This window comes from Balaenoptera borealis (genome assembly GCF_965194805.1).
Source record: "Balaenoptera borealis genome assembly, chromosome: 13".
NCBI lineage: Eukaryota > Metazoa > Chordata > Mammalia > Artiodactyla > Balaenopteridae > Balaenoptera > Balaenoptera borealis.
In genome coordinates, this window is record NC_138870.1 from 65,146,823 (window position 1) to 65,166,638 (window position 19,816).

Sequence of the window (19,816 nt, forward strand, 5' to 3'; positions counted from 1 at the left end):
CTTTTAGGTTTTTCTCTAGGAGTTTTATAGTTTTGTGTTTTACATTAGGTCTGTGGTCTATTTTAATGAATTTTTGTGATGGGTGTAAGTTAATGTCTAGATTCTTTTTTTTTTTTTTCTTTTGCCTGTGAATGTCCAGTTGTTTCAGCACCATTTTTGAAAAAAATAAGCACATTTTTTTCACTGAATCATTCTTTAAATTTTTAAAATCTTTATATAATTTTAAAGATTACAGTCCATTTACAGTTATTACAAAATATTGGCTATATTCCTTGTGTTGTATAATACATCCTTGTGGCCTATCTTATACCCAGTGATTTGTACCTTCCACTCCCCCACCCCTATATTGCCTCTCCCTGCTTCTCCCCACTGGTAATCACTAGTTTGTTCTCTATATCTGTGAGTCTGCTGCTTTTTTGTTACATTCACTAGTTTGTTGTTATGTTTTAGATTCCACATACAAGTGATATCATACAGTATTTGGCTTTCTCTGTCTGACTTATTTCACTTAGCATAATGCCTTCCAGGTCTGTCCATGTTGCTGCAAATGGCAAAATTTCATTCTTTCTATGGCTGAGCAGTATTCCATTGTATGTATGTGCCACATCATCTTTATCCTTTCCTCTGTTGATGGACACTTAAGTTGCCTCCATATCTTGGCAGTTGTAAATAATGCAACAAGCACATCTTTTAAAAAGGCATTTTTAAATCGCAGTATAATTGATTTACAATATTGTGTTATTTTCAGTTGTACAGCAAAGTGATTTAGTTATATATATATAATAAATATAATATATAATAATAATCTAAAAAAATATATATTTAGATTATCTTCCATTATATATTATTATAAGATACTGAATATAGTTTCCGGGGCTATGCAGTAAATCTTTGTTGCTTACCTGTTTTATATATAGTAGTTTGTATCTGTTAATTCCATACTCCTAATTTATCCCTGCCCCTTCACTTTCCCTTTTGGTAGCCATAAGTTTTCTAGGTCTGTGAGTCTGTTTCTGTTTTGCATGTAGATTCAGTTGTATTATTTTTTAGATTCCACATGTAAGTGATATCATATAATATTTATCTTTCTCTGTCTGACTTAACTTCACTTAGTCTGATAATCTCTAGGTCTATCCACGTGGCTGCAAATGGCAATATTTCATTCTTTTTTTATGGTTGAGTAATATTCCTTTGTATATATGTACCACTTTTTATCCATTCATCTGTCAATGAACATTTAGGTTGCTTCCATGTCTTGGCTATTGTAGATAGTACTGCTATGAACATTGGGGTACATGTATCTTTTCACATTAGTCCATTTACAGTTACTACAAAATATTGGCTATATTCCAGATATATGCCCAGGAGTGGGATTGCTGGATCATATGGCAACTCTATTTTTAGTTTTTTAAGGAAACTCCATACTGTTCTCCATAGTGGCTGTACCAGTTTACATTCCCACCAACAGTGGAGGAGGGTTCCCTTTTCTCCACACCTTCTCCAGCATAAAATGGCATTTTTATTGAATGGTTTCTGCAAAGTACATAGGAAATATTCTGTAGGGGGAGCTTTGCATATAACTTAGCCCCATCTTTAGAGAATAGAGGAAGAGAACGATTATAAAGATTATTTAATGGCAGCTCTGTATTAGCCATTATACCACACAGTTCACTTCTATTATTTAGATTTGTAACAGACTGTGAGTTAGGTATTGATATATTTGAACAAGATAAGAAATTTCAGACCTAGAACTTAAATATTGCTTCCAACCAGATTCACATAGTGCAGATAGGAAGTAGCATATATATACTAGGGAAGGGCACAGGCCCTGGAACAAGTTGCCTGTATTGGAATCTAAGCCTTGCCACTTTCTAGCTGTGTGGACTTTGTCAAGTTATTTAACTCTGTTGCAGTTTCTCACTCAGTATAATGTGGGTGATAATCACATCTACCTTAGAGAATTTTTGTAAGAATTAGTGCATGTGAAGTGTTTCCTGCCAGGCCTGGTGCATGGTGATTTCTTAACAAACTAGGTGATAGCTATCCTTCAAACCCAAATGCATCCATTCTTTCCGCCTGATAGATCATACTAGTTTTGAGAAGGGAAATAGCAGCTGTGGTTTAGGCCTGGTTGTATGGATACAGCAGTGAAATTTAAGAGAAGCTGCCCCTGTTACATCACAGGAGATGATACTCAAGGCTCTTCCACATGGAGGCATAAAGTAATAAAAATGGTATAAGATATAGTATAACACTTTGAAAACATATGTTGCCATAATGAAATAATAAAGAAGAAGCAGTGAAAACTGCAAATGGGGGGTTAAAGCTTAGTGTCAAAGTAAGACACATCTGTCAAGATTGCATCAAAACACTGATTAGCCTATTTATCATAAATTAAAATGAACCCTTATCTGCAAGGGATTGCCAGTTGTTCATACACTATTCCACTGAAGCACTTTGTTTCATAATAAACTAATAAGAAGATGTCTTAATCCAATTTGTTGTTTGGGAACTTTTTTTTTTTTGAAAGAAGACATCAAGGTAGTGGTTTTATCTGTGGTCAGTCTAGAGACTTTTAGGAATCAATTGTGTTCAGATGGTAGTTGTGGTCGCTCATCTTTGTGGAAGACTCACTAGGTGCTGGGTTTATCAAGTACTTACTCATTTAATCCTCCCAGAAGTCTTGTGAGGTAGGTGCTGCTATCACTCTCTTTTCCCCTTTTTACAAGTAAAGAAATTGAGATACATAGAAGTCACGAAACCAGTCCAAGATTGTCTGTCTAACTAGTATGTGATTGTGGCTGAAATGAGATTCGTACCAATATTGTTCTGGTCCCAGAGCCTGCATTTAACCACTCTCTAATGGAGCATGTAAATTATTTTTAATCTTTCAAAAACTCTACGAGAAACAACATAATTATCATTGTTATTGTTGCATAAACTAAGTTGTTCTTTAGTTTGGGCTGAAGTTGGAACAAATTCTTTCGAAATACAGGGTCTGGGGGGGGAGTAATAAATGTGAGGTCCTTGGTGGGGAACTATGAGATGAGACTAATATTTGAAGCAGGAGTTAGGAATTGACACACACACAATCTAAACTCCGTCCGTAGAGGTGTTAGTTTCCAGCAAAACACGGTTTAAAAAAAACCTTCAAGTTTGGATACATTGGGTCAAAAGGTTCACTTACCAGCCCACCTCAGTTCCTTTCCATCCTCAAATCACCAAGTGTAAGGTCCCAGGTCTAAAGAGAGGCTCCCAATTAGTTTCCTGAAGTCTTTGTTGCTCTTGGTATATCATTCAAAATACAGCATTTCTTTTGTCCTATTTTTCATTTACTAAACTTTCTTGAGACAATATAGCTTTAAATACTATGTATAGTATTTGGTCCTTTAGATTAGAAGTTTTGTTCATGGTAACTTTTTTGCGTATAAGGGGTTGAACCAGTTATTATCATGACCAGTTAATCCATTCAATAATGGTTGGTCATGGGTTCTGTAAAAAAGATACCTGATAAAAAGGTGCTAGAGTTCTAATAGTTGAAATTGGATAATTAATTCTTAAATTCCATTGACGAGATGTTCCTGCTGGACCTTGACTTTATTGTAGAAATGTTACAAAGTAGCCTCATGGAAGATGTATTTTCAGGAAAGATGTTGAGAAGTAAATACTGAACAATTGCAGTTAGAAAGACATTTAAAACTTCAGATCTATAGTATGTTCTCATGTGATTCTTCAACTGACTAAAATTAGGTGGCATAGGGATGGCATTTAGGGTGCAGTTGAGAAGCATGTGGGAGGAAGGGCAGACTCTGGACTCACATTGCCTGAGACTGAATCCTGGCTCTGCCACTTCCTTACTGTTAGTTTCTGTGCCTCAGTTTCTTCAACTATATAATAAAGATAATTGTAGCACCTCTACAGTACTCATATAGTTGTGATGAAGTTAACCTGAGTTAATGTATGGAATTTGCTTAGAACAATGCCAGGCACACAGATTAAAAAGGTGTGCTTGTTAGCCTTTATCATTAACATTATTCTCATTGAGAACATCCTTGATTCTTCAATACCAGGAAGAAATATAAACACCACCACACGTATCCATGTAATAGAAAATAGTTTATTTTGGAACTCCTCAGACTGGAGAGTCTTTAGGGAAGTAATCTCTGCTGTCCTTGAGAAGGAGCTTGCATTTAGCAAACCCCAGTTATTCATGATGAAGGTCAAGTTATCTCCACATAGAGGTCAAGGTTTTTGACTGAGAAAGTGTTCCCATCCATCACGCTCAAGGAGTTCTCACCTATACAAGGACTCTGAATGCTAACTATAGAAATGGATTGAGTCTATTTTTTCCTCCCATAACTAGCTTTTCAGAAGTAGCATTCAATGGGAAAATATTCTACAGTTGTTTTGGTGAATAAATGAAGAATGAATGTAAAGGTTTCTACACAGTACACATTCTGGAACATTGTTACATTAGTCATTGCACGCTGGCACAGAGAGTTGGTGTCATCACTAAGAACTGAGGGTAGGTCTAAAAAGAGTTAAACCATCATAAAATTTTATGGCTGCTCACTTTTTAATGGTATTCATTGCCTGAAGTTTACAGTAGGTCTGCAACTTCACTCGGTACATCTGCAGTTGGTTGACTGCATTTTCTTACAAAATTTTGCATTTTGGATGTTAAGACCCTGACAAGGTTTATAATGAGCTCTACCCCCTGAGGACTGACAGTAGTCATTACACATTTATACAACTCTCTAGCCTCCTGTATCACCACCATTGCTCTTGGGCCACAACAATGTACCGTAGTTTGCTCTGCTTAGGAACTCTAAATTTGACATTGATTTTGGGTGGGAAGAATCCATGAGTCTGTTTTTTTTTTCTGGGCCCAGGAGGACAGGAGATGGGGTGCTGTTAATTAGATAGAAATAGAGATTAAGTGGGAGTTTTCTGGCTTGTATATTCAATGGGGGAAGTAAAACATTTCAGGCAGAAGATAATTTTTCTCTGGTTCTTGTATAGCAAAAATCTCAGCCGTCTGCATAATAGGAAAAAAAATAGAAAATAGGAGCTCTGTTTTCACCACCTCCTCCAGCTCCTTGTAGACAGACCCCTTACAGAAACAAGGAGCTCATTACAACTACACTTAACTATCCTTTGCACTCCCCACCTGCACTCTTTGGGTGAAGGAGGTGAGAAGAGCCAGGAAAGCCATGAAAATAACCGCTATTAAATTAGCTCAAATCTTGCATTAATACACATTTAAAATAAACTTAGAATGTTCTTTTCCTACTTATTCCTACAGTTGTAATTTTCTATGATGGACTATAAATATTTGTTCTAGTAGATTTTTTGATATCTTAGTGCAGCTGTGTGAGAGCTCGTTAATTGCAGATAGGTCAAGGTAAACGTTGACAACTTTGCAGTGCTCCCCCAAAGCAGAAATTAGATTTTTTAGGGTAGTTCCTGTTTATGCTGCAATTATTTGCACTTCATTACCTGTGAGCTTATTCCTTAATTGTTTCTGGCCTTGTTTCTTCTTGCATCTAGTAAGATATTTGGAATAAAGCTTGTTAATGTCCCATGGGGCACATAACATGCCTTTGACTTCTATTTCATTTCCTATAATACCTAGCGGTACTGGGCACTTAGTAGGTGCTCATTAAATACTTGATTAACCAATTATACTTTCCAACTATTCCATAGGGGGATAGGGATAACTGTTACCTTAGATTTAGTCCCCAGAGAACTAATTATTTCCTAAATCCCTGTGGTAAATGGGGTTCCCATCTGCATCTGTTGTTCGGATGTAAACCTCTTGCTTGTAATTGCTTGTCTTTTCTAATTTAGAAAGGATTGGACTCTGTTCTTTCCTTACGGTTGTGTAGTTGCTTGTTTTAGCAGAGGCAGTATCAGTAGTGGCTGAGAGCATGGGCTAGTCCTGTTTCTGCCATTTATAAGATGTGTGACCTTGGAGGTTGTAATCACACTACCTGTTGTTGAGACAGTTAAATAGATGTAAATTACAAGTTAGAGAAGAGTCTGATACAAGGTAACAGTCATATTAGTGGCAGCTTCTTTTGTAGCTTTTTAAAGTCACACTCCTTTTTTCTATGAACTATGAAAATAGTTGGAATTTGACAAGCTCTGTGGAAATTGACTGCTTATTGTATTTAGATTAATTGGAGCCTTTTGCATTGGGTTTATTTCCCTTGACCTCGGACTCCTTTCTTCAACAGAAACCTTTTTCCTTAGAGTTGCCTCCCAGAAAAGACAATAATCTTTATGTCTAGAGGAGACAGGCTGAATTATAGACAGAATGTTCCTTATTTTCACCAAGTTTCCTCAGCATATTGAATATAGGTAATCTCTATATAGGTATATATATATAGTGAATATAGGTAATGGGTTGATATGACCCTTGATAATACTAATATGTGGCCAATTTACACTTTATATATTTTTGGGTGCAAAGGGAGTTTGGGGTATTTCTTTTTAGCTAAAACAATTTTATATAAGAAGAGCACTGTAACTTGCTCTTTTCCTTGCTAAGTGCTTTTAGACTATTAGATTTTTCTTAATTTTTGATATTGAGGTATTATAAAAGCATTCTTCTGACTTTAGTAAATGTGATAACATTGAACCAAGCACTACAGAAAGCCAGTAAATATTACCTTCTAAGAGTCCATAGACCATTAGTTGCATATTTAAAAAATTGATTTCATAGGCTGTAAAAATACCTTTTTTCCCCCATTAGATCTACAGACTTAAATGATTTGGTTCTCATACCCTGATATTTTTGAAGTGTATTTATGCAGATCTATTGTAGGACTGGGGTTTGTAAGAGACTCTCTCTTTAACTCCAGGGAAATTGGCCTAACTTTACAACTCATCTACAATTCCAAGTTATCAATTAGCTGTTAAGTTTGCTGCGTTAGAAATCAACTAGCGTCTAAAATCCAACTCTAAATCTCAATAGACTTCTTTCTAACCACATCTGAATCATGGTCCACTGTTGTAAAGTGCTGAATAAAATCAACCAGATACTGCTTCTGACTCTACTCCTCACCATCAAAATGAAACTTCTAGTGGATCAATTAGGAAACGTTATTGATTTTTTAATAAAGGCTCTTATCCTAGATAAAACTTATAAACCATAAGAGTATCTGTATATTTATGTACAGATTTGATCAGTAACTCAGTTGATTCCTCATCCTTTGCCAATGTGATACTGGAGTACAATTTGCAGTGAACTATGGTCTGTTTTTTAAATGGGTCATCCATGAGGATTCATTGTTAAATGCCAGCAGGAAATATAGGCACCATTTTTAGAGTGTGCGTTTCATTTTTTTAAAAAATGTTTTTATTTTTTTTAGCTGCGTCGAGTCTTAGTTGCGGCACACGGGATCTTTGTTGAGGCATGCGGGATCTTTTCATCACGGCACACCGTCTGCTCGAGTTTCTCTCTAGTTGTTGCGAGAGGGTTTTCTCTTCTCTAGTTGTGGCTCGCAGGCTCCAGGGCGCCTGAGCTCTGTAGTTTGTGGCACGTGAGCTCAACAGTTGGGGCACGCGGGCTTAGTTGCCCCGCGGCATGTGGGATCCCAGTTCCCCGACCAGGGATTAAACCTGCGTCCCCTGCATTGGAAGGCAGACTCTCCACCACTGGACCACCAGGGAAGTCCCCTGTGCGTTTCATTCTAGAAAGATGCATTTCAACGTTAGAGATGGTAAAGATTTAAAAATAAATCCGCTTTACTTACTTACGATAATTTGTATTGGTTATTGTCTATTTTGAGTGAATTAACTCAGTGGGAATTTTAGGTTATTCATGGTCAAAATTAGAAAAAAAGATTCTGTGTTCTGTCACAGTATTTACTAAAAAATCCTTCAAAAGCATTAATAATCAGATTTATAAGCATTTAAACTAAAGTATAACTTATTCAGGAACAAACTTTTAAGCAGAATACAATTGGATTGATTCCATGGCATCTTACTTCTCTTTCAAAGATGATGCATATAACCTGTTGCTTTTTCCCATGCGAGCTCTGGCTTTCTGTAATATGACTATTTTTATAATGAACTATCAAAAATAAAACATACCGATGCATATTGCTTTAAAATTATCATCACTTAATCAATAAATATTGCTACTGTCCTAAACATTTTTGTCACTTGTGGTTAGAGAGTTTGAGTCTTGCAGGTTAACTTTATAGAATTAAGTTTTCATTAAGCACAGTGTTACCCCAAATGATCACCAACCTCATTCATGAACTTTTGTCTGAGTGACTTGGCTATAACCAAAAATTGAAACCCTCTTCAAATAATGAAGGTAGTCATGGGACAGTGATGAAGATTCTACAGATAGTGCAGCTTTGGAGCCATACTTATGGATGACTTTCGGGGGTGTTATAAATATAAACAGCTTTGCCACTGCCAAAGGAGGCAAACATTTACAAAGAAGAGTGGAGGTTTTGCTGTTTGCTGAATAGGGGAGACAAGGGGGAGATTGAACCAGCATTTACTACCTAACCCCAGTCCTGATTATTTTCCCTTTTCTTCCTTCAAATATGTCTTAATGCTATTTCCTAAATTCTCAGAATGGGTCTCAAGTTTCCTAATGAAATACCAGATGGGTTTTTTTGGGCAGTGGCAAGCGGGAGTGTTGGGGTAAGTCCAAACAGTCTTGTGTACTCGTGTACTCTATGGAACTGTTTTAGGTGTGAAGAATTGATAACTATAGGAAGATAGGGAATCTAAAGTTAAATTACCTTTTTCTGAAGTAGCTGTGATTCAAGAGTTAAACTAATGAAGCAGTTGAAACATATTTATTAAATGTGTCATTGTCCTGGTCATTGTTGAAAGCTCTTATAATCTGGGAATCTTCTTTGCCTTCGTATAATGAAGACTTGATGGGGATGTGAATATATAAATCACAGGGCAAGAGCTAAATAACAACTTGGAAGGGAGAAAGAGAAGAAGGCATTTCATGGTTTATTGATAGTACTTTACATTTGTTTTGTGTTTTACAGTTGTCAAAACACTTCCACGTACCTCATCTTATTTGCTTCTCACAATAACCAGGTACACAGGCTAGCTATTATTATCCTTATTAAGTAATGATAAAGAGACTAGGAGGCTTACATGAGGTCATAATTACTAAGTGTGGTACCAGGGGTAAAATCAAGATCTTTAAAGAATAAACGCTAGCATTCAAACTAGAGAAAAAATTTTTAGAAATTGGAATTGAAGGTGGATCTTGAAGAAGATACATGTAGCATATTTTGGAAAAATATGAAAATGAGAAAGCCTAACAAGTTTCCAAACTATAATTGAGATTTTGTTTTGCTAGATTAGAAGCTTTATGTGGAGGCCTGTTGGTAAAAATTCCCAGCAAGGTGGTTTGTGTTGGATCAGTGATTTGCAACAGGGGGTGATGTTTGACCATGTCTGGAGATGTTTTTGGTGTCACAGCTGGAGGGTTCAGGGGGTGCTGCTGGCATCTAGTTGGTAGGGACAGGGGTGCTCCCAAATACTGAACAATCCACAGGACAGTCCTACAGAAATAATTTTCTGGCCCAAAATGTCATTAGTACTGAGGTGGTGAAATCCTGAACTGGATTGTGGAGGGCCGAAAATGTTGATTCAAGGAGTTAGAACTTAACCCTGTATGCATTAGGGAGTCATTGAATTCTTTTTTTTTTTTTTTTTTTTCTTTTGATTTCAGGAGGGAGAGGCTATACCCAGTGGAAGTAGGTCCGAGATGATAATCCATAAAATAGATGTTATTTTCCAAGTTCTTTGACAGAAATGAAAGTCCAAGTTGCTACCTTATGCACACAGGAAATTACAAAATCACTTTGTGATAAGTTTTTTAGGCACTCCTTGCAGGGAAGAGGGAGGTCTTGAAAGGCACTTAAACCTTATAGGCAAATCCTTGCTGGGGGCTTCCCTGGTGGTGCAGTGGTTTGGAATCCGCCTGCCAAAGCAGGGGACACAGGTTCAAGCCCTGGTCCAGGAAGATCCCACACGCCGCAGAGCAACTAAGCCCAGGAGCCACAACTACTGAGCCTGCGCTCTAGAGCCCGCGAGCCACAACTACTGAAGCCCTCGCGCCTAGAGCCTGTGCTCCACAACAAGAGAGGCCGCCGCAATGAGAAGCCCGCGCACCGCAACGAAGAGTAGCCCTCACTCGCTGCAACTAGAGAAAGCCCGCGCGCAGCAACGAAGTCCCAACGCAGCCAAATATAAAAACAAATAAATAAATAAATTTATAAAAAAAAAAATCCTTGCTAGGTGTGTGAGATAATGAGGATTCAGCTCACAGAAGGATAGAATTTCAGCAGCCGACGCAAATGTCTTTCACCAAAATGACTCCAGACGTTCCCGTTGTGACCAGCAGAGCTGAAAGGGCGCAGTCCTTCTGCCGATGCCGATAAATCACAGACATGATTTACAGCAAGGGCGGACTGTGCTGATGAGATAGATGCTCTCCAAACCACTGATGGGACGTTCCTCACGGTGATGAGATGGGAATGCTGCCGGGGGTCATGAGAATCTTGGATATATCCGACTCGACTTGACTCCGAGTAGCTTTACCAAGAGAGAATCACAGGCCCAGCCCTCATTTTTTTAACCTTCAGCTGCAGGAGATTTCAAATCTATGAGCTACACACGATGAAATTTAGAGGCTAGCTTCTGCTCCGTTCGAATTCATCTTACGATTGCTTTCCCAGCTTTTTACTTTTCATTTATGTAATGCTAGTTTTCATTCTGTCATTGAGCTGTCTGCGCTAAAAAGCTGGTTCCTCTTTTTTCTGCTGTTAATGTATCTCTCTAAGACCTTCTCATGTGAGATAAATGACCCACTAACAATGTAAGGTGTCTTTTGCTTTAACGGGGTAGTGAGAAATGAAAGATAAATATCAGGTTATCATCTGATAGTGGGCTTGATACCAGGATTAATGAGTACATTGCTGTACCTAAGCAACTGTTCTTTGGGCCAACTACCTGGGCAGAATATGATTAACGTGATGCAGACTTCTCCCAATCGAAAACCTGGATAGGCTACTGCGTGCTTTAAGCAAAAGTGCACATTTGATACAGCTGTAAACTACCTTGAGGGCCAAGAAGATATCTAATCTTATAGACTGCTTCAGAATGATTTAATCCTGGTAAAAGGTCAGTCTGCAAAAATTTTATTTTGTATTTTTCAAAATCATCCGGCGGAGAATGTCTGTGTCATGAGGCATATGCTTTAGCTCTTGGGCTTGGGGGTGGGTGGTCGTCATCTTTTATTCATATTCTTGGTCTTCTGTTGCTGTCTTTCAAGTCTGGCCAGGTTCATACTCTGGACCAATGCTTATTTGTAGGGGAATATAAACCTATTTTAAGTTAGTTGCATTTACGCAGTCTTTAAGGGAAAGAATGTGACTCTTAGGAAGATATTTTAAACATTTTAGGTTGGAACTTTACTCAAGAAAACCACAAATGCAGTTGGAAAATGACTTAGGAAAGCATGGAATGTGGTGGGTGACCCATTTTGTTGGCTTATTGCATCAATTCAGAAGAAATATATTGTAAATACCAAACATTAACATGAGATAATGCAGGGCTAAACCTAAATTTAGCTATTAGAATGAGGCTGCTTCCTGTATTTTATCAATTACACTCTCTTCTTACTGGATACATAGCGGTAGTTACTAAATATCCTTTGAATGTCAATATATATTGCTGGTTGAATGTTTTTCTTAATATTTTGGCCATGACATTTCCTTCATATTCTGAATCTATACTAATGACATTTTAATACACACACCAAGCATTTTATGGTTAGGTTTAAATTTTATTTTGTTTGCTGTCTATTTTTATTTTCTAATTTTCTAATTCAATAAATTTGAGTTAATGGGTTAGATAAAAAGCAAATGTAACTAGTTAGAAATTTACAGGCACATACTACTTGGCAAACTCAAGAAGGGAGTTTGTACTTTGCATAGCCAGTTTTAAGAAGACTATTCCTACTTTGAATATGCTTGAAGAAGACTACAGCTTGGGGAATTCCCTGGCAGTCCAGTGGTTAAGACTCGGCGCTTTCACTGTTTGGCCTGGGTTCAATCCCTGGTTGGGGAACTAATATCCCGCAAGCCGCATGGTGCGGCTGGAAAAAAAAAAAGAAGACTACAGCTTGATTTGGAAAGTATAGGCTTGCTATAAGAGAATCTATAACTAAAAGAAAGTAAAACATGCCTCGGAAAAGGCTTAAAAATTCTCAAGATGCCTGAAATAAGTTTGAGGATATTTGTCAAAATGTTGCTGAAGAGTCTTTTTTGAATTTTATGGTACTAGGCTTGATGCGAAGACAACAGCACTCAGGTAATGTAGTACTCAGTTCATGTTAAAGAATATATAACAAAATTGGTTACTGGATTCCTTGACTTCTGTGAACTTTGGAAATTTTTATGCTATGTAGTACTGAAAATGGCTAAATACAGTATGGTCATTTCTATAAAAAGTTAGGCACTTGAATGTTGAACTTGAGTGCAGTCTCCAATTATAAAATATTCAACTTGCTTAATTTATGCTTACAGACTTTTCCTTAGAAAAGCAATTAGCCAAAGGAGGATATACAATGGATTTTTCCTTTTGACTTTGGTTTTGGGTTCTAAGATCTAGAATCATAGGAGAGATCAATATACTCATAATAGGTTAGCTGGTGTGGTTTAAACTATGGTAAGATGATCCAGGGCTATTAGATAATGGGTTATATCTACATGATCCTCTGCAGGTTTTGTAAGATTCATTAAATGAAGGTGTCTGGATCAAGATGGCGGAGTAGGAAGATCCTGAGCTCACCTCTTCCCAAAGACACGCCCAGACTACAACTGCATATAGAATGACTATCTCTGAGAACAACCAGAAGACTAGCATAACAGATCTTCTACAACTAAGGATATAAAGAATAGGCCACATTGAGATGGGTAGGAGGGGCAGAGACACAGTCTAGTCGGAATCCGTATCCCCAGTGGGAGGGATATCAACCCACAAATGGGAGGGATAATCACAACCAGAGAGGTCCCCTCAGAGGGGGGAGGGTTCCAAGCACCATGTTGGGCTCTCTAGCCATGGGGACCTGCACTGGGAAGAAGAGACCCCCATAACACCAGGCTTTCAAAACCAGCCGGGCTTACATTTGGGAGAGTTTGAGGGCTGTGGGAAACTGAAACTCTATTCTTGAAGAGCTTGTGCATAAACTCACTTGTGTCGAATCCCTGTGCAGGGTAGCAGCTTGAAAAACATCTGGATCATACAAGAAGGAGATTGATTGACTGATTTTAGGCCATGTGCTGAGAGTGGCAGGGATCTGGTGGAACTTCCTCTGGGTGTAGGTGTACTGGTGGGCACCACTGTTTTTTCATTCTGCTTCCACTTGGCTCACCCAGTGCTGGCAGGAGCCATTTCTGTCACTCTTCAGCATGGTAGCTAACACTGTGTAACTTGCCCGGGAATTCCCTTGAGGACTAGCCACACTCAGCCCACCTGCCCTGGCCAGCCCCTCCAAAGTAGCTCCCACCCTGCCCCACCTGGAGGGCAGCCCAGGCCAGCATCAGCACCCTCCAAAGTGGCTTCTGCTCTGGGGGTCCATCCCCACATATCAGCATGCCTACAGTAGTCATAGCCAGACCTCTCAGCCAGCAAGGCTGGGGGCCAACTCCACGCATCAGCATACCTGCAACAATAGTGGCCCAACCACAAAAGGAGGGTGCACACAGCCCACACAGGGGATAACCCTGGAGCACTTGGTTCTATTGACCAAGGGAGATTGCACCACTGGGCCCCACAGGACACCTACATAAGACCTCTCTTTCAAGACTGGGAGATGTAGCTGATGTGTGTAATATATAGAAACAAACATGGAGAGTTAGGCAAAATGAGGAGACAAAGGAATACCTTCAAACGAAAGAACAAGACAAAACCTCAGAAAAAGAACTAAATGAATTGGAAATAAGCAATTTACTGCATAAATAATTCAAAGAAATAGTCATAAAGATGCTCACAGAACTCAAGAGAAGAATGAATGAACTCAGAACTTCAACAAGAGATAGAAAATGTAAAAAAGAACTAATCAGAACTGAAGAATACAATCATGGAAATGAAAAATACAATAGAGGGAATCAACAGCAGATTAGAGGATTCAGAAGAATGGATCAGCAATCTGGGACAGAGTGGAAATCACCCAGTTGGAGCAGCAAAAAGAAAAAAAGTAAGGATAGTTTAAAGGACGTCTGAGATAACATCAAGCATACTAAAATTCACATTATATAGGGGTCCTGGAAGAAGAAGAGAGAGAGAAAGGGAGAGAAAACGTATTTGAAGAAATAATGCCTGAAAACTTCTCTAACCTGGTGAAGGAAATAGGCATCCAAGTTAAAGCACAGATAGTCCCAAACAAGATGAACCCAAAGAGACCCACATCAAGACCCGTTATAATTAAAATGTCAAAAGTTAAAGGGAGAATTTTAAAAGTAGCAAGAGAAAAACTACTAGTTATGTAAAAGGAAACCCACATTAGACTATCAGTTGATTTTTCAGCAGAAACTTTACAGTCCAGAAGTGACTGGCAAGGTATATTTAGTGTATAGGAGGACAAAACTTATGACCAAGAATACTCTACCTAGTAGGTTAGCATTCAGAATTGAAGGAGAGAGAAGGGTTTTCCCAGACAAGCAAAAACTAAAGGAATTTATCGCCACTAGATTGGCCTTACAAGAAATGTTAAGGGGACTTCTTTAAACAGAAAAGGCCATAACCAGAAACAAGAAAATTATGAAAGAAAAAAATCTCACTGGCAATGACAAACATATAGTAAAGGTAGTGGGTCAACCAAAAAGATAGCAAGCGTGAAGGTCAAAAGACAAAGGTAGTAAAATCATCCATATCTACCATAATTAGTTAAGAGACATGCAAAATAAAAAGATGTTAAATGGCAGCAGAAACAACATGGGGAGGCAGTAAAAAGGTAGTGCTCTTAGAATGCAGTCAAACTTAAGTGACTGTCAACTTAAAATAGACTGCTGAATACCCAGGTTGTTATATAAGAACCTCATGGTAAACACAAACCAAAAACCAATAATGGATACACAAAAGTAAAGAGAAAGGAAAACAAACATAGCATGAAAGAAAGTCATCAAATCACAAGAGCAAAAGAAGAAGAAAGGAACAGAGATGAACAACAAAACAACCAGAAAACAATCAACAAAGTGGCATTAAGTACATATCTATCAATGATTACTTTAAATATAAGTGGAATAAATGCTGCAATCAAAAGACATAAGGTGGCAGAATGGATACAAAAACCAGACCCAGATATATGCTGCCTACAAGAGACTCACTTGAGAGCTAAAAACAAATACGGACAAAAAGTGAGGGTGTGGAAAAAGATATTCCATGCAAATGAAAAGAAAGCTGGGGTAGCGATACTTACATTAGTTAAAATAGACTTTAAGACAAAAAGTATAACAAGAGACAAGGGCATTACATAATGATAAAGCAGTCAGTCCAACAAGAAGATATAACACTTGTAAATAAATATGCAACCAACATAGAAGCACCTAAACACATAAAGCAAATATTAACAGACACAAAGGGAGAAATTGATAGTAATAATAGTAGGGGACTTTAACACCCCACTTACATCAGTGGATGGATCATCCAGACAGAAAATCAACAAGGAAACATTGACCTTAAATGACACATTAGACCAGATGAACTTATACAGAAGATTCCATCCCCAAACAGCAGAATACACATTCGTTTAAATTTCACATTCTCTGGGATCATGTTAGGCTTTGAAACAAGTGTCAATAAAATAGAAATTAAAAAAAAAAATAGAAAAAATCAATAAAACCAAGAGCTGGCTCTTTGAAAGGGTAAGCAAAATTGACAAACCTCCGGCCAGGCTCACTGAGAAGAAAAGTGAGAGGACCCAAATAAACAAAATAAGAAACGAAAGAGGAGAAATAACAATTGATACCACAGAAATACAAAAAAACGTAAGAGAATGCTATGAACAATTATATGCCAACAAACTGGACAACCTAGAAGAAATGGACAAGTTTCTAGAAACATACAGCCCACCAAAACTGAATCAAGAAGAAATAGATAATTTGAAGAGACCGATCACTAAAAGTAAAATAGAATCTGTAATTAAAAAACCTCCCTGCAAACAAAAGTCCAGGACCAGATGACTTCACTAGGGAATTCTATCAAACATAAAAAGAAGAACTTATACTGATCCTTCTCAAACTCTTCCAAAAGACTGAAGAAGAGGAACACTCCCAAAGTCATTCTATTGAAGCCACCATCACCCTGATACCCAAACCAGACAAAGATAATACCAAAAAAGAAAATTACAGGCCAATATCTTTGATGAATATAGATACAAAAATTTTCAACAAAATATTATCAAACTGAATCCAACAACATATAAAAAGGATCATACACTACAATCAAGTTGGATTCATCCCAGGGTCCCAAGGATGGTTCAACATACAGAAATTGGTGTGATACACCACATCAACAAAAGAAAAGACAAAAACCACATGATCATCTCAATAGATGGAGAAAGAGCATTTGATAAAATTCAACATCCGTTCATGATAACGCTTATGAAAGTGGGTTTAGAGAGAACATATCTCAACATAATAAAAGCTATTTATGACAGTCCCACAGTCAACATAATACTCAACGGTGAAAAGCTGAAAGCCTTCCTGCTAAAATCTGGAATGAGACAAGGATGCCTACTCTCACTTCTTCTATTCAACATAGTACTGGAAGTCTTAACCACAGCAATCAGACAAGAAAAAGAAATCAAAGTATCCAAATTGGAAGAGAAGAGGGAAAATTGTCATTATGTACAGACAATTTGATACTATATACAGAAAAGCCCTAAAGAATCCATCAAAAAATTATTAGGGGCTTCCCTGGTGGCGCAGTGGTTGAGAGTCTGCCTGCCAATGCAGGGGACACGGGTTCAAGCCCTGGTCTGGGAAGATCCCACATGCTGCGGAGCAGCTAGGCCCGTGAGCCACAATTACTGAGCCTGTGCGTCTGGAGCCTGTGCTCCGCAACAAGAGAGGCCGCGATAGTGAGAGGCCCGCGCACCGCGATGAAGACTGGCCCCCGCTTGCCACAACTGGAGAAAGCCCTCGCACAGAAACAAAGACCCAACACAGCCAAAAATAAATAAATAAATAAAAATTAAATAATGTATAATTCAGGTGTACTTTAAAAGAAAAAAAATTTAAAAAAAAATTATTAGAACTAATAGATGAATTCCGTAAAGTTGCAGGATACAAAGTCAATATACAGAAATACGTTGTATTTTTATACACTAATAACAAACTATCAGAGAATTTAATAAAACAATCCCATTTATAATCTCATCAAAAAGAATAAAATACCTAGGAATAAATTTAACCAAGGAGGTGAAAAACCTGTACTGAGAAAACTATAAGACATTGGTGAAAGAAACTTAAGATACCACAAATAAATGGAAATATATGTTTATGAATTGGAAGAATTAATATTGTTAAAATGTCCATATTAGCCAAAGCAGTCTACAGATTCAATGCAGTCCTATCAAAGAACAAGGGAATTTTTCACAGAACTGGACAAATCCTAAAATTTGTGTGGAACCAACAAAGACCCTGAATAGCCAAAACAATCTTAAGAAAGAAGAACAAAGCTAGAATTGTCATGTTCCCTGATTTCAGATTATATTACAAAGCTGTAATAATCAAAATTATATGGTACTGGCACAAAAACAAGAAATATAAGTGGAACAGAATAGAGAGCCCAGAAATAAACCCATGCTTATATGGTCAATTAATTTATAAGCCAAGGAGCCAAGAATATACAGTGGAGAAAAGACAATCTCTTCAATAAATGGTGTTGGCAAAACAATCACTTTCTCACACCACATACAAAAATAAACTCAAAATCGATTAAAGACTTAAATGTAAGACCTGAAACCATAAAACTCCTAGAAGAAAATATAGGCAGTATGCTCTTTGACATTGGTCTTACTATTTGTTTTTTTGATCTGTATCCTCAGGCAAGGGTAACAAAAGCAAAAATAAACAAATGCAACTGCATCAAACTAAAAAGCTTTTTGCACAGTGAAGGCAACCATCAGGAAGATGGAAGGACACCCTACTGAATGGGAAAAGATATTTGCAAATGATATGTCTTATAAGAGGTTAATATTCAAAATGTATAAAGAACACACACAACTTAATATCAAAAAAAAATCTAATTAAAAAATGGACAAAGGACCTGAATAGACACTTTTCCAAGGAAGACATACGGATGGCCAACAGATACATGAAAAGATGCTTATCACCACTAATCATCAGGGAAATGCAAATCAAATTCATGAGATATCACCACACATCTGTCAGAATGGCTATTATTGAAAAGACAAATAAGTGTTGGTGAGGATATGGAGAAAAGGGAACCCTCCTGCACTCTTGGTGGGGATGCAAATTAGTACAGCCACTATGGCAAACAGTATGGAGGTTCCTCAAAAAATTAAAAATAGAACTACCATATGATCCAGGAATTCCACTGGTGGGTATTTATCCAATGAAAATGAAAATACTCATTCAAAAAGATATATGCGTCCCTGTGTTCATTGTAGCATTATTTATAATAGCCAAGATATGGAAGCAACCTGTATTTACTGATAGACGAATGGATAAAGAAGATGTGGTGTGTACACACACACACCATAGGAATATTATTTAGCTATAAAAAAGAATGCAATTTTGCCATTTGCAACAATGTGGATGGACCTAGAGTGTATTACGCTTAGTGAAGTAAGTCAGAGAAAGACAAATACCATATGATTTCACTTATATGTGGAATCAAAAAACAAAACAGAAACAGTAACAGAAACAAAGCATGAACTAGTGGTATTGGGGGGGTGTTGGGTGAAATAGGTGACATAGATTAAGAGGTACAAACTGCCAGTTATAAAATAAATCATGGGGATGTACTGTACAGCATAGGCAATATGGTCAATAATATTGCAGTAACTTTGTATGGTGATAGGTTGTTACTAGGCCTATTGTAGTGATCGAAATTATATAACTGTTGAATCACTTTGTTGTACACCTGAAACTAATTTGATATTGTATGTCAACTCTAGTTCAGTTAAACGAAAACAAAATTTTAGGTAATTCATACCTGTTGAGACAAGATAACTTATTTATATATTAAAGTCCAAATTATTGTCATATCTGATTTAAATAACATTCTATCTTCCATAAATAATAGTCTTTCATATGTAATCACTTGATAAATCAATATTTGAATGTTTGCTAAAATGTCAGTTTGAATGACAGTCTTTGCCCTGAGACTAGCTTGGTTTATCTGTGACACATACTCAATGCTTTTCATTGAGATTTATGTCCTCCCTGTGTATTCAGTTTTGTAAACCAGTTTGTATAAAAGAATCGTGATGTTAAAATTCCTACTGATGGTGATACCACAAATAATAGAAAAGTAGAACTTTGACCATGAGGAGTACAAATAATTGTTTATATAAATTTCAGTGTACTCTCTGCCAGCATGTAGTAGATATTAAATTTAAAAAATATTTTGGTATATTTAAATTTCACTTTACTACAGCCAGGTTTAGTCATCCCTGTTGCCTTTTTCTGTTTTTAACTTCACTAGCCCATACTTAATAATGCTTCTCTCTTTGTAGCCAACCACCAACTGAATTTGGCCAACATCACTTTTCAAGGTGATGGCTGTA

At 37.3% G+C, this 19,816-nt stretch overlaps 1 protein-coding gene and 1 long non-coding RNA gene across 9 annotated transcripts in view; one reads left to right on the forward strand and one right to left on the reverse strand.

The window, feature by feature from the left end:
* NAV3 (neuron navigator 3) overlaps positions 1-19,816 on the forward strand; it is a 1,129,181-nt gene that overhangs the window by 395,215 nt on the left and 714,150 nt on the right. The gene's annotated exons all lie outside the window — the stretch shown is intronic.
* LOC309609805 lies at positions 295-18,901 on the reverse strand. Its single transcript, XR_014233590.1, has 2 exons — positions 17,318-18,901; positions 295-16,971 (listed from the first exon to the last, which is right to left on the reverse strand). It is a non-coding gene; the product is annotated as an uncharacterized lncRNA (long non-coding RNA).